The 14,157-nt window shown below is 42.1% G+C and overlaps 1 long non-coding RNA gene across 1 annotated transcript; it reads left to right on the top strand.

The window, feature by feature from the left end:
• The first annotated feature begins 5,021 nt into the window (after window positions 1-5,021).
• Window positions 5,022-13,022, top strand: LOC125340035. The gene is made up of 3 exons (XR_007208672.1): window positions 5,022-5,108; window positions 5,582-5,584; window positions 13,011-13,022. It is a non-coding gene; the product is annotated as an uncharacterized LOC125340035 (long non-coding RNA).
• Window positions 13,023-14,157: the final 1,135 nt, after the last annotated feature.

The raw sequence follows: 14,157 nt of genomic DNA, 5'->3' as shown, positions 1-14,157 counted from the left end.
CTTCTTCTCATATTGTTTATCTTGTTATTATTGTTTGTCTGGTTGTCTATCTGTTTATTGTAGAACAAACTATGGGTCAGAAAGTTTCTACTCCACTCAGTCTGACCCTGACCCACTGGTCTGATGTGATAAAAATCATTTGTTAGAAGCTGTCTTAAAATTTGGGTGTTACAGGAGTAAGATTGGCAAAAATACCTCCTGCCACTGGAAAATGTACGGCCCATGTTTATTTTGCGCGCTTTAAGATCTTTTAAATATGTGTGTGTGTGTGTGTGTGTGTGTGCATGTGTGAGTGTGAACATGTACAAGACTGTTAGCATGATGTAAAGTTTAGTGAGTTTGTTTAAATTCAAGTGGTCATTAAGTTTGGGCGTTACCAAATGCTTTAAAGGATTATTACATTGTTTTGAAGAGGAACTATAGTTAAAGAAAATGTTTCATTAATTAAAAAAAAAATTAAGGTTAAGTGTCAGAAATTTTGATGTAAAGGTTTATCACTGTTAAAAGAAAAATTGCTTGGGTTTCTAGGAAAGAAGAAAAAAATGGGCCTGTATGCCTATCCACAGGAGTGAGGGGTGGTCTGGCAACAGTGCAGCTTAGTCAGCCCACGTGGTGGCACAGGACCTGGAGGGAATCCACGTGGTGGGACAGCCAAAAGGGGGTGTCCTTTCATGGTGAAAGAGAAGTGGGGCCGGCACCAAGACAGTTCATCAAGCTCTGAGGAGTAGGATGAAAATAGGCTGTTTGGTAGGACAGGCCATGGAGGCCTCTCTTTTGACTCTTTTGTTTTCAGGTGAACTTTGGAAACCTGGTGGTAAAAATGAATGATTTGGCTGGAATTTTTAAAACTGCCCCTTGAGGTACTAAAAATTAGAAAAGTTTTTTTAAAATGGTTAAAAAGTATATTTATCTGATGTAATTTGATTCCTGTGCTATTTTTGTAATTCGGATGTATTGAAAAAGCAAAGATGCTGAGACTGGATTTCATGTGTTTGTAATTTTGGTGACTGTTTTAACGCTGTTAAAAGTACTTTTGTTACAATTGTTTTGGATATCAGTTTAATGATTCAGGTACTGAATTTTATGTGATGTAATAGTAAGACTCATAACTATCTTAAGTTACATATAATGAGGCAAGTATTTTAAAGTATATATATATATATATATATATATATATATATATATATACTAAACTAATGGGGATAGAAGTAAACTATGTAGGAAGAAATGGCAAAATGGGCTAACATTTCTCACTAATTTATTGGAAAGCTGAATGGATACGTATTTCTAATTTTGTAATTATAAATCTTGCATTAAGGAAAAATTGTCATTTTAGCCCAAAGGTCTTCATGCCATGTGGTAACTGGGACTAAAGAAAAAAAAAAGGAAAAAAGGCTCTTTTAAAATGGGCAGCCCAAAGGCAAAGGGCAGTACCGGTTTCAGAATGCCTCTAAGCTTCAGAGTTTTTCCAACGCAGATAAGCGCTAAAGTGTTAGTGTTAAACAGAGGTTAGTAAAAGGCCTTGAAAATCAAGAATGCATTTCTAGATAAGAAATTTGGAAGTAAAATTGTCCTAAATGATTATTGCAAAGTGAGAAATGGAGAATTATGGCTACCAAAATGTTTAATTGCCATTCCAGTTTCTCTGTAGGTTTTTTTTTTGTAACAATTTCCAGCAGGCCCACAGAGAAGGACCGATGACCCCTACAAGTTTGTCAAGATGTAACATTGGCCCTTAATAAGTTCCAGGTAAGAGTATGCTTAAAAACTATTTCTGTGTGGACCACCTTGTTGCTTTTAATTGGAGTGAAGTGGCCTCCTGTAAGACTCATTGATCTGAAATCTGTGGTTCAAAGCCAGCCCGGGCAGAGAAAGGTCCCTGTGGTAGTCTTTGTGTCCAGCTGACCAGCAGAAGTGCTGGGAATAGTCATGAGTTGCTTTGAGGCTCAAAGTGGTAGGGTGCTAGTCTTGAGCTGGAGAGCTTAGGAACAGCACTCAGGCCCTGAGTCCAAGTCCAGTGATGGACTAAGAGAAATGCCAAAGGTGCATTTATACCGGCATGGAAAAGTTACTCCTGGGACAGAGTGATTGTGCATCCAGAGGCAGTAAGCCACTGCTTGGATGACAGAGAGCGTGTCAGGTCCTAGAGTCACTCCTATTTGGCCTTTCAAAAGTTAATCAGAGCCGGGAGGTCCTAGAAGAATAGTTCGTAAGCATGCCTTTTATTGCCCATGTCTATCTACTTTGTAACTGGACAGGAACTTGCCAGTCATCTGTGGTAGTGGGTAGTAAAGCTAAGTTTGTTAAATAGGGGATAGTTTAAAAATCCCAACCCCCTGCATCTGCTCAAAGCCCTAACAAGCAGTGAATTTTGAACCGGTACATCTGTTCAGGAAAGAAAGCTTGTAGACCTGAGATTGTGTCCTTATTGAGATCTGTTAAAGGCCTGCAAAGATAATGTAGGCATTTTTTTTAGGTCATCAGAGATCAGTTCCCCAGCCAGTCAGGAAAAAGCTTTTACAAACTAGAATGTTAAAAGGCTACACTGCGGTAGCCCAAAAAGTCTGTATAGTTAAGTTAAATGTTGAATGTAATTTTCAGTTTGGAGTAAAGCTCCCAATGGACATCTGATCCTGGCAACCCCTTGGTAAAGTAGACTAAGGTTATAGGTTCCTGGCTAGGTAAGGCCAATGCCTCTGAGTCAGCCTGAAGAAGTTACAGAAGATGGATGATCTTCGCCCATCAGCCCCCCTTTAGGACCAAGGGACCGGAGTTGTTTTGGGGAAGATGAGACAGGATAAACTAGGGGCATGGAAAACAGAGGTAACAGTGTACAGAAACTGCACTTGTGAGAAATGGTTACAGGCCAAGCCTTCTATGTTGGTTTTAAATAGCTGATTTAAACTTATTGCCCTGGTGAAATGACCCAAGGGCCATTGATTGCCTAAAGCTGTCTTGACATTCAGCCTACAAAAGCTAGTGTGCTTAAGAAGGAATCAGGAAAATACAAGGAAATTTGACTAAAGTTAGGCCTCAGGTTAACTTAGGTTAAGCTTCTCTAACCAGTCTATGGAGAAAGTTGCAGGTAACCCAGAAGGTGTGACATTCTACTGGAACCACTGGGAGCCACTGCTGCCTGATACCACCATGACACCTGACCATTACATTTGAGTGAGGATCAAGGAGAGTCTAACAGTCATCTGGAAGAATCTACATCTTCACCCTGTGTAGCCCTATCTTGGTAAAACAAATGGGACTCTTATCAAAAGCAGCTGATTTCTGCTGGAAAGTACTTTGGATCTGCTGAAACTAAAATTTTTGAGAGACATTCTTGAGTTGACTGGAGTTAACTAGCTCTATTAAGAAAATTGGATATTGTAAGAAATTTTCAAGCAGACTGGCCTGCTGCTAAAATCAAAGCATGTATAACAGGCTGGAGAGTCACTTCCAGGCAATGCCCAGAGTGGGAGTATTAAAATGTGTCCAGATGGATTAGGGTGTGACCTCAGAAGAAAGGGAGGTGACTGCCATCAGGTGTGCCAGATACCAAGGTAACTGGACAGAGATTTAAACTGTCTGGGGACATCTTCATGGAGCCCTCCTGAGGGTGGATCTTACAGATGCCACTGGCCAAGCTTAGGCACGTAAAGGCACTGGAATCAGAAGAAATCCACTCTAAAATAGTAACTCATGATAGTTGGCTCTGGTCTGGCTTTTTAGGAGCAGCAGTCCCCATCAGGCTGACCCTTGCCCCACCTTTGTTTTCCCCAACAGCCTGGGTAGAGTCACAGTAAATTGCCTTGATGTAGTTGAGATAAACCAGATTCTACAAACCAGAGGAAAAGAAAATGTAGACAGTTTAAAACTCTAGCAGCAAAGAAGCCCCAGAAACTGTAAAGAGGAAAGTTAGTATAGTAAGTCTTGGAAAATAAGAAAGGGATTTAAAAAGTCAAGTGTTACAGAATGTTCCAGTAAGTCGCTGCTGGTGTGAGGAAGTAAAAGATGGTGTGAGTGGGGATATGTTAAATTGTATAAAGAAAGACTTTAGAAAGAGAATTAGGGAAGCAAAAACGTTTCCTTTAAGATAAAACGGTTTTGGTATGTTAAAAGTAAGAATGACAATCCCTAGAAAGTTTGAGTATGTAGCAAATGATATCAATATGTCTTAAAATTAGAGCTTATGAGTAAAGTTGGTATATAATCAAATTGGCTATAATATAAATAGGTAAATAGGGTCAGAATTGGGGGTTCGATGTGAAACTTCTGTACCTGCATCTGCGGGGTTAAGGGACTTGTGTGATGCCATCTAAATGTTAACCAGAAAGATCTCATATCTTTAACTGCTTGATTCCCTCGCTGAGATGGTTTCTAGGTAAATCCTGGATTTGCTCATGTGTAGCCTTAGGAACAACAGGGTTGGGTTGAGAGTTGGTTCACCAGGTCTCCCTGGCTAACCACCCTGGTGTCAACGTTGGCTGGACCCATAATCCTTTTACTGTTGGCCATCACTATCGGGCCTTGTGTGCTTAACCGAATAGTGACCTTCCTGCAGGGGCAAATAGGCCAAGTAAAACTTATGATAATCAGACAACAGTATGCCTCCCTTAACGAGGTTCAGGATTCTGATTTCTAGGATTAGAAATGGTCAAAAAGAGAAGTGGGGAATGTAAAGGAAAAGAAAATTCTTTCCCTAAACAAGTGTAGAGTTGGTGACTCCACCAAAACTTTGTGCAGTAAAGATTAGCTCCAGTTGTAACCCTCCCTGACCCCCACCCAGAGAATGTGCTAAGTATTCCGAGAAATGTACCTGGTCTTGCGGAACAGCTGCAGGCTAAAGATTGGGAAAGGGCTGTAACCACTGGACCCCACCTGGAATGTACCGAGAAATGTAATTATCACCTCAGTTCCTAAAAACCTCAGAATATACCTTGACCGGACATCTGCTTCCCGCCTTGTGTAACGGCCCTGACCCAGGTTTAAACTTGTTCCACTGTATATAAACCCTGAGTTTTCTTTACTCGGGGCTCTCAGTTCCTGCGAGTTCTGTGAGCCCCAGCATGCTGGTCCTGCAACAAACCCTTTGCTTTTGCATGAGAACGTCTCTTGGTGTCCTCCATTCCGCGGATGCACTTCTCGACCCTTTCATTCTCTTGGTGTCCTCCATTCCGCGGATGCGCTTCTCGACCCTTTCACTTCATCCTGTTGATAGAGTACTTTTCAGTAATTTGTTTATCAACAGATAATAGGATAATTTAATATCAGTAGCTTTAAATTATGAATGAAAAACAAATTTTAAATAAATTTCTTACAAGTTTTCAAATTCAGGCCACTTTAAATCCAAAATAAGATGAAAAACTGATTCCTTAAGGCTTGCAAAGAAAGTAGAAATATTTCAGATGAATTAATGAAATATGAAAGTTCCATTATTTTGAAAGGAGTTGACGTAAGGTCCAGGGAAAGGAGGCCAACACATGGTTCAGGCAAGAAAGAGTTTATTGGAGAAAGGAAACTGCCAGCCACTGGGGCATGAGGAGAGAGAAGAAAAAAGAGGGAGGTAGCAAGGGAGAGAAGTCCAGGGTAGGCTGTAAGGTTGAATGGGATTATATAGGGAAAGGCTGGAAGGCAGTGTAACCACAGAAGATGCAGTGTGATCTCAGAGCCTAGGAAACCTCCCACTGCCCCTAGGAGTTGTGACCTGGGCAGTTCAGGAAGTGACCTCAGTGGATGATGAAGTGACCTCAGAATCTAGGGTCCTTTGCTGACTCACAGTCAGGTGATGGGCAGTCAGGTACTTACTAGTTTCAGGCAGGTGATTTCTAATAAAGCTAAGTGCTTTTTATCGGGAAGAGGAAGGCAGGGAGGGGTTGTTCTCTTGGGAAGACCTAACAGTTGACACTCACTCTAATTTCAGCATTATGAATCTTTGTGTGTGTGTGTGTGGGTGTGTATGTGCGTGTGTGCGCATGCTTATACCAGGGCACTTAAACTCAGTGTCTCTTTTTCTCACTCAGCTTTCTTGTTCACTGCTTTTTCTGTACCAGTTCATGGATACTTTCTGAAACAATCTGTCCCAGCCATCTCCGAGGACCATGTGGAGATAGTCATGGACAGGAAAAGCAAGTTGTGAATTTTCATATTTGTTATACATGTATCTGTATTTTTTAATATTTTTTTAAATATTTAGTATTTTAAAATATTTTTATTTAAGTATTTGTACAAAGAGGGTTCAATTCACCATGCCAATTTATAAGTACAATGAATCAAAATTACCCCTTCCATTATTTTGCCACTGGTATTTTAGACTTCCATTGTTTATTTTTTTTGAGATGAATAAAGGCTCCTTAATTTTTAATGAAGAAATAAAACATATTGAAAATATATTGCTTGGTATCGTCAATGAACTAAGCTATAATTGATCAAAAGAAAAATGTTACCTTTTTAAAGCAATTATTTATATTGGTATCAATACATTAGGTTATGCTGTTATTATCAACAACCTCCAAATGCTTAGTAAATTAAGAGAGCTTTACTGCTCACACCACAGGTTCACAACAGGTTATTCAGCTTCCTCAATATACTCTCTAGATGGCAAATTAGATGCTCCAGGTCTACATAGAACAAAGAGAGAGAGAGCAATTACACTGCCTAAAAAGCTTCTACCTATAAGTAACACATTAGTTATACTCACATCTCATTGGCCAAAATCAGTCATATGGTTGCACCAAACATCAGGAAACCTAGAAAGGAGAATGCTGGCACTATATGTGTAGAGACACTGCAATTCATGAATAAATTCTTCTATCTAGGTAGAAAATAGTTTCAGAGGTCGTTTTATGTCCTTGCCAAATCTTGAATTTCCAGTCATTATCGGGTAAAAGATTTGAAAACACACAAGCACTCAAAATGGTTGGAGAAGAAAAAAATATATAAATATATTTTAAATACATGAATATATTTTATAAATATATGTGTGTTTTGGAGGGGGGGAGCAAAATGCTTGTGACAAGCAATATAAGAGGGGTTGAGAGATCGTAACAAGTGCTGAGGAGAATTAAGGAGGAGGCACGGGTATCAAAAAGATTTGCTGAAGGAGAGGAAATTTGATCTTTATGTCAAGAAGTGTAGAATTTATATTGAAGTCACAATATGTTATAGAGACAGCAGAATTATTATGAGAAAAGATAGAGTTGTGAAGAAGTAAGATTGTTGAATATAAATTATGCAAAAAATTTAGAGAGATCTTTAAGTATCTCTGACCTGCAAATGTGTGTGTGTGTGTGTGTGTGTGTGTGTGTGTGTGTGTGTGTGCGTGTACATGCACATGGAGGTGAAGGGGGGAATGAAGAGTTCGGGTGAACCCCATTTTCAGGCAGCCCCTGTTTTGTTGTCTGAGCAAACCCAGGGCAAGCTTATTAGGGCCCAGTTGGTCAAGAACTCTAACCACCTGAGAATGCTTAACTCTAACCGCCCCTAGAATGCCTCGAGCCCTGAGCAGATTTGTACCTGTGTCCTAATCTTGCTTGCTTGAAAACCTGATTGCTGTAACTTTTTTTTTGTCTTGCTTGAACATCTGATTGCTGTAACTTTGTGTTTTGCCTTTATAAGCTCTGTGGAATCACAGCTCAGGGCTGCATTCTAACCTCCGCTGTGTCGGTGGGTAGGAAAAGCCCTGGGCTGTGGCCCCGCTTGAATAAAGTCTTGCCTTGATATTGCATTTTGGAATGTCTGAGTCTTAGTGGCCTTCTTGGTGGTCGTTTCGAGACTTGGCATAACAGTAGGCAGAAGGTCATCATTACTGAGGACAACATACTTTTCCCAAGAAAGATCTTTTATTTTTTCAAATTCTGCTATCAAATATCAGCATCATGGGGCTGGGGATATAGCCTAGTGGCAAGAGTGCCTGCCTCGGATACACGAGGCCCTAGGTTCGATTCCCCAGCACCACATATACAGAAAACGGCCAGAAGCAGCGCTGTGGCTCAAGTGGCAGAGGGCTAGCCTTGAGCAAAAAGAAGCCAGGGACAGTGCTCAGGCCCTGAGTCCAAGGCCCAGGACTGGCCAAAAAAAAAAAAAAAATCAGCATCACTTTATGAAGAAAAAATATTTAATCACAGAAATCAAGCAAAAAAAATCTTAACTAAAAAAAAAAAATTGACTAATTTGAGCTTTGTACAACCCTAACTGTATATCCATTATTTTTTATTACTTTGGGCCAGCAAAAACTTTATACATGTCAGCTTTTGAAAATAAACTGCAGGGGCTGGGGATATGGCCTAGTGGCAAGAGTGCTTGCCTCGTATACATGTGGCCCTGGGTTCGATTCCCCAGCACCACATATACAGAAAATGGCCAGAAGTGGCACTGTGGCTCAAGTGGCAGAGTGCTAGCCTTGAGCAAGAATAAGCCAGGGACAGTGCTCAGGCTCTGAGTCCAAGCCCCAGGACTGGCCAAAAAAAAAAAAAAAAAAAAAAGAAAAGAAAAGAAACTGCAAAGTTCAAATTCTTTACTATCAAGTGTAATGGGGTTAGGGGTGGGGAATCCCCCATCCTTCCAATAGTCCACCACTCAGAGACAGTCTCAAGTAAAAAGATGGATTTATTAGGGAAGTAAAAAGCTAACCCACAGGCCTCTGTCAAAGCCCAGATTCCTGAGCTGAAACCAAGACTGTAAACGCAGGCTGGCCGGCCAGAGCCACAGCCCAGACTTCGGAGCTGGAACCACAGGCCCTGGGCCATGCTTGGGGTTGTTATGCCAGATTTCCAGTCCCCAAAGACACCAAGGAGCCAATACCAATGCAAACGCACGAGAGTCTTTATTGCAAGCTTGAGCCTGGACTCCCAACTGTCACCGACTCAGCGGATCTGGATTGAGAGCCCCGACCGTCAGATAGGCAGGGTTTTTATTGTGATTACAACAGGGGAAGGGTATTTCCAACTTGGCAGATACTTGATTAGATGGCATTTACCAAGCAAGTCTTGTCCTATTTCTATTGGCTATCTACCCTTTCAGTAATCTATTTTGGCTTTGATATCAGGAACTGGCCTCAATATCAGGAATTGACAACAGGTGATCACGTAGCACTGATGCAGGGGGCTAGTACAGGGGGTAGAGCAAGTCACAAATGGGTTAAGCAAGCCATTTACAGAAGCAGAATATTGCAGTCAGGCTGACCTAGTACCAACTTTATTTTAACAATTGTGACCATGTTTCCCCATTACCACTAAGCAAGCTTGAGTGGGATAAAACAATCCAGTACTCAATCATAAGTAAACCAACCTGATAGTTACCATGGCATTTCTACTACTATTATGGTTATTTCTATAGTCTATGAGTATGATATTTTTTACTGTCCGTTACCATGGTTGTTACCCAGATATAGAGGTGAATGTAAGGTCCTCTCCCTGAGGGCTACATGCAGATGCCCCCACCTAATTAAGTCTCCACCCAGTTACCTGGGTAACCTGCAGACCTGGAGGCAGTTACCTCCCCTTTCCCTGAGGTCACATCCTAATTCACCTGGCCACACCCCTTGCCCCTGCCCTAGATATAAGGCAGGGCTGGGTGGGGGTCGCTCTCTCTCTCCCTTCTCTTCCTTCTCTCTGGCCATGGATCATCTTGGCCACAGGCCAGCAGTTCAGTAATAAACTTTCTCTCCTGCCTGAATACCGCGTGGCATTCTCCTTTACTGGCTACCTACTTAAAAAAACCTAACATATAAAAATACCTAACAGTGAACAAGTGCTCCGTACATTTTTAAATGTCAAACTATAAGAAACTAGTCTCACGGGTGGGTGTGCAGCCCTCTATCATGGAGTCATCACCAGAGTTTAGAAGCTATTATAATTTTAACACTAAAACTTATATTTAGTTACTCCAGTTTTCAGGTTAGCCCTTACAGGGTCAGGTTATAAAGGCAAATACAACATGGTCAAGCCTGCCACACACAGGTGGCAAGTGGAGTTACAATCTGCCTCTAGCAACTTTTTTTAACAATGTAACATTTTAGTTAGAATTGGCACATGTATTTGGAGGCACGCAGCGCTCACATGATGCAGGTGGATACTCCTACTCATGGGAGGGCACAGGTTAAACTTTGAAAGTTCCTCAACTAATCTTGTCACAGTGAATGGGAACTTCCCTGGATAGAGCAGGGGAGATACTAATGAAGATGGAGTCAGCTTCTGCTCTCTTTAATCTGAGATGAAGTCAATCTGACGCCCCTCAACAGCCAATGATGAAGCTGTCCAGATCTGACCTCCATATTACAGCAAGAAAGTTAGAAAAGGCTTCAACAGAAATCTGTGTAATTTCATCCAGTTAGTAGCCAATAACTACTGTACATCTTTAAGTAGAAAGTTGACCTGAACTAAGTGGGTGGAAGTGGATGGGAAAAACTAGAAAAAGATAAATTTCCAGATGACCCCATGCTAACCTAGCAAGTTATATGGATCTGCATTAAGGTACAGGGGAAAAAGGAAGAAGGTTTCACAAAGAAAAGCAAAAGGAGAACTTAAAGTATGAGCCTGTTTTTTCCATTGAGAGGATGATTCTTTTCTTTTCATCATTTCCATAATAAAGTTCTTCATTGTCTAGCACATCAAAATGCCCCATAGATCTTGAAAATAAATGCTGTATAAACAAAGTCATAATTTGGCAATGAGAAAGAGTATTTCAAAATTCCAGCCAGTTGACGACTATCGCTAAACCCTTCGTCTGATATACTTGTCCCCTGAGAATACCAAAACTGGTCTTACTGATTTTACTTTTGTTACAACCCAGTCTGTTATGCCCAAGTCGCAGGACCCCCACCAAGAAGACCACCAAGAACCAGTACGAAAGTACAAATCACGCACACACACACACAGAATGAACAGCACTGTTTCTTACCTTCGGGGTCTGGGGTCTCGGGGGTCCTTGGGGATCCTGGACAAGCTGCCAGCCTGTTACGCCCAAGTCGCAGGACCCCTACCAAGAAGACCACCAAGAGCCAGACATTCCGAAATGCAAAAGCAAGGCTTTATTCAGGCGGGCTGCAGCTTGGGCTTCATCCCATACACCGACACAGTGAAGACAGGGAGGAGGACCCCGAGCTGAAATCTTACAGGGTTTATAAAGGCAAAAAGCAAAAAGTTACAGCAACTAGGTGTTCGAGCAAGATTAGGGTTCAGGCATAATTCTGATTGGCTCGGGGCTAGGAACATTCCAGGGCAGACGGAGCTTATCAAAACAGTCTCTTGGCTGTCTGAGTTCTGGCAACCTGTTCTGCTAGATGGAGTATTTGGTGGCCTGGGTGGGCTCACAGTGCCTGTGTCTTTGGCTAGCATGGCCATTTCTCAGAGCTTGTGCAGGCCCAAGGTTAGATAGAACAGAGTGGGGCCTGACTGGCTTTAAGATAGCTTTGTTTATGGAATTTACAGGTCAGCAGTTTCAGCACAAAAAAGTCAAGTTCTTACAGTTCAACATAAACAAAAAGATGGCTACAGTTTCAAAATGGAGTCACTGCTGCCTCAAAGTAGGATTTACCTTCACTCTTCATTCCCCCTTTTTGGTTTTGGCATTCAGGAACACAATCATGGGTTCCTATAAATGATCTGGAACACATCTCGTTGGGGCATATGATTGGGACCTTTGAACCATGAGTTGAATGGTGCCCAGTCTATCTTTCATGAAGCTGATTAATTTACTTAAGATGCAAGGTCCGAATGTCAACAACAGAATAATAATCACCAAGGGTCCCAGTAAAGTAGATATTAGGGTAGTAAGCCAGGGAGAATAATTGAACCATCTCTCAAACCAGCTTTATCTTGACTCATACTCTTTTTGTCTCTTCTCTAGCCCCTTTCTGACCTTAGCCATGTTGTCTTTTACTATTCCTGAATGGTCAACATGAAAACAACACTCTTCTCCTAATGCAGCACAGAGTCCCCCTTGCTGTAGGAACAGTAAATCTAAGCCTCTTCTAATATGTAGTACCACCTCTGACAACCATGCTAGAGACTCTTGGAGGTGAGAGATAGACTCCTGTATTCTTTTGATGTCTTCATCTATAGCCATCTGTAGGTCATCATAATACCCTCTCTGTTGAACAAGGGAGGTTATTCCTGTACCGAGTCCCCCTAGGCTGGCCCCTAGCAGTATACTTAAGGTGATGGCCATGAAAGACTCTCTTTTTACTCTAGAACTATACTTTAGGCTGAGTTGTCTCCTAGGGTTCTGCCAAAGATTGAGGAATTCCGAATCAGAATAATAAGTTATAGTAGGCACAAGTCTTACCAACACACAAGAGTCATTAAGGTTTTATAAAACAGTGGAGTGTACACAGGGGGTCAAGCCTTTCTGAGAACAGGCCCACCAGGCATCTTGTGGAAGCAGCCAATAGTCTGTTCCTGATTCACAGCTGATAGTATGGTTATATAAAGAAGCCATTCTTCCTCCTGGTGTTCCAATACAAGTACCTCAACCGGTAACTCAGGTTAAGGTGAGCCCCACCTTTGACTTCCACCTGCAAGACTCATCCTCATTGACTTGGGACACATTGTCAGAGACAGCAATACCTTCATAATAAGGTGGAGCAACATCATAGCAGAGCCAGCAAGATTCAGTCAGGTTAGGCTGAGTATGGTTCAGGATCACATAAGATTTCTGCATTAAATTTACTAAGGGATTATTATTGCGGGGTAAATAAGCCAACGTATACATGGGCGGAGGCTTGGTACCCGGGGCTAGGGTGAGGTTAAGAGAGGGTCTCTGAGTTCCTGTCGGGGTAGGGCCTAGGGTTGGCTTATCAGTAGGCTTGGAAGTGGGCGGTTTTGGTTGTAATGCCGAAGTAGGGCCCACAGCCACATTTGTGACAGGTTTAACAATAAGCTTGAACTGGAAAATGAGTCCATAATCATGCCCTGACATATACATTATTAATCCCCACGTTTTTCCTCTGGTCCGCCCACCAAATATTTTGGCCTTCTGAGTGAATTTAATTACAAGGGGGTTACATCTATATTTTAAACAAGTTCCTTGCCCTGTCCATTGCCCAGACCACCTGTCACAACCACCAACTTTTTCTGCTAGGCCCTTTCCTGTGTGATTCCGTTTTATGGTGATTAAGTCCCATTTTGAACTTGGACCCAATGAAGCTTGGCCTGTTGTTTCACACCCCCATGCCTTACAGAAATAGTCAGCCTCACCTCCACATCTCTTCTCTTTGCTTCTTGTTCTGCCATCCCTAGGACATATGTAAAAAGGCAATTTTCTCAGTTCTGCTCTAAGGGCTGGGTGGCTACATCCGTATTTTGGGATGTCCCCGATACTACTAATGCCTTTCCACTTACATGGGACTATACAGGACTCCTGCTCATTACACTCAGGAAGTCGCATATTCAGGTTTGGGTCCGAGTGACCTGGCACATCCCAATTGCCTGCGGCCAGGTTACATAAGTCTACTACTAAGTCTGGCCACCAGGTTCCTAATGGAGACTCTAGCTGCTATGATAAGGGGGTCACCCCACTTAGGAGTGAGCTGCCAGGATAACTGGAAAGGCTGGTGAGGGTTAGCATCAACATTAGCCAGGGTAATAAGAAAAGAAGGCAAAAGGAAAATAATCATAATAACAACAATATTCAGTCTAACTTTCTTCTCTTGAGGTGAAGGCGAAGCGGCTGAGTCGGGTTCTTGGAGACCTCCCATTTTTCACCACGGTAATCTTCATCCAAGGCAAAGGGGTCAACTGGTCTGGTGTGGGAGTAATGAAACCAGGCAGTGAGGGAGCCACCTTGAGGCCAGTGGGTGTAGTCAGTAGCACCACGTAGGGTCCCTTCCACCTTGGTTCCAAGGACTTTGGGTTATGTTTCTGGATGAACACCCAGTCCCCTGGTCTGAATAAATGGGGGGTAGAGACAGAAGCAGAATCATATAATGCATTAAGTTGGGGCCACACACACTTATACACAAGCTGCAAATAATCAAGTTTACACAAAAGTTCTGTATCATCAAAATCAGCAAGCAATTCAGTCTGAAGGCTAGGGATAACGGGTGGGGGTGCCCGTACACTATTTCAAAAGGAGTAAAGCCAAGCTGATAAGGAGAGTTTCTTACTCTAAACAGAGCAAAAGGAAGGAGTGACACCCAGTCTGCACCAGTCTCTAAGGCCAATTTAGTTA

Source organism: Perognathus longimembris, chromosome 22 (genome assembly GCF_023159225.1).
Source record: "Perognathus longimembris pacificus isolate PPM17 chromosome 22, ASM2315922v1, whole genome shotgun sequence".
Classification (NCBI taxonomy): domain Eukaryota; kingdom Metazoa; phylum Chordata; class Mammalia; order Rodentia; family Heteromyidae; genus Perognathus; species Perognathus longimembris.
This window is presented reverse-complemented; position numbering and strand designations above follow the sequence as displayed.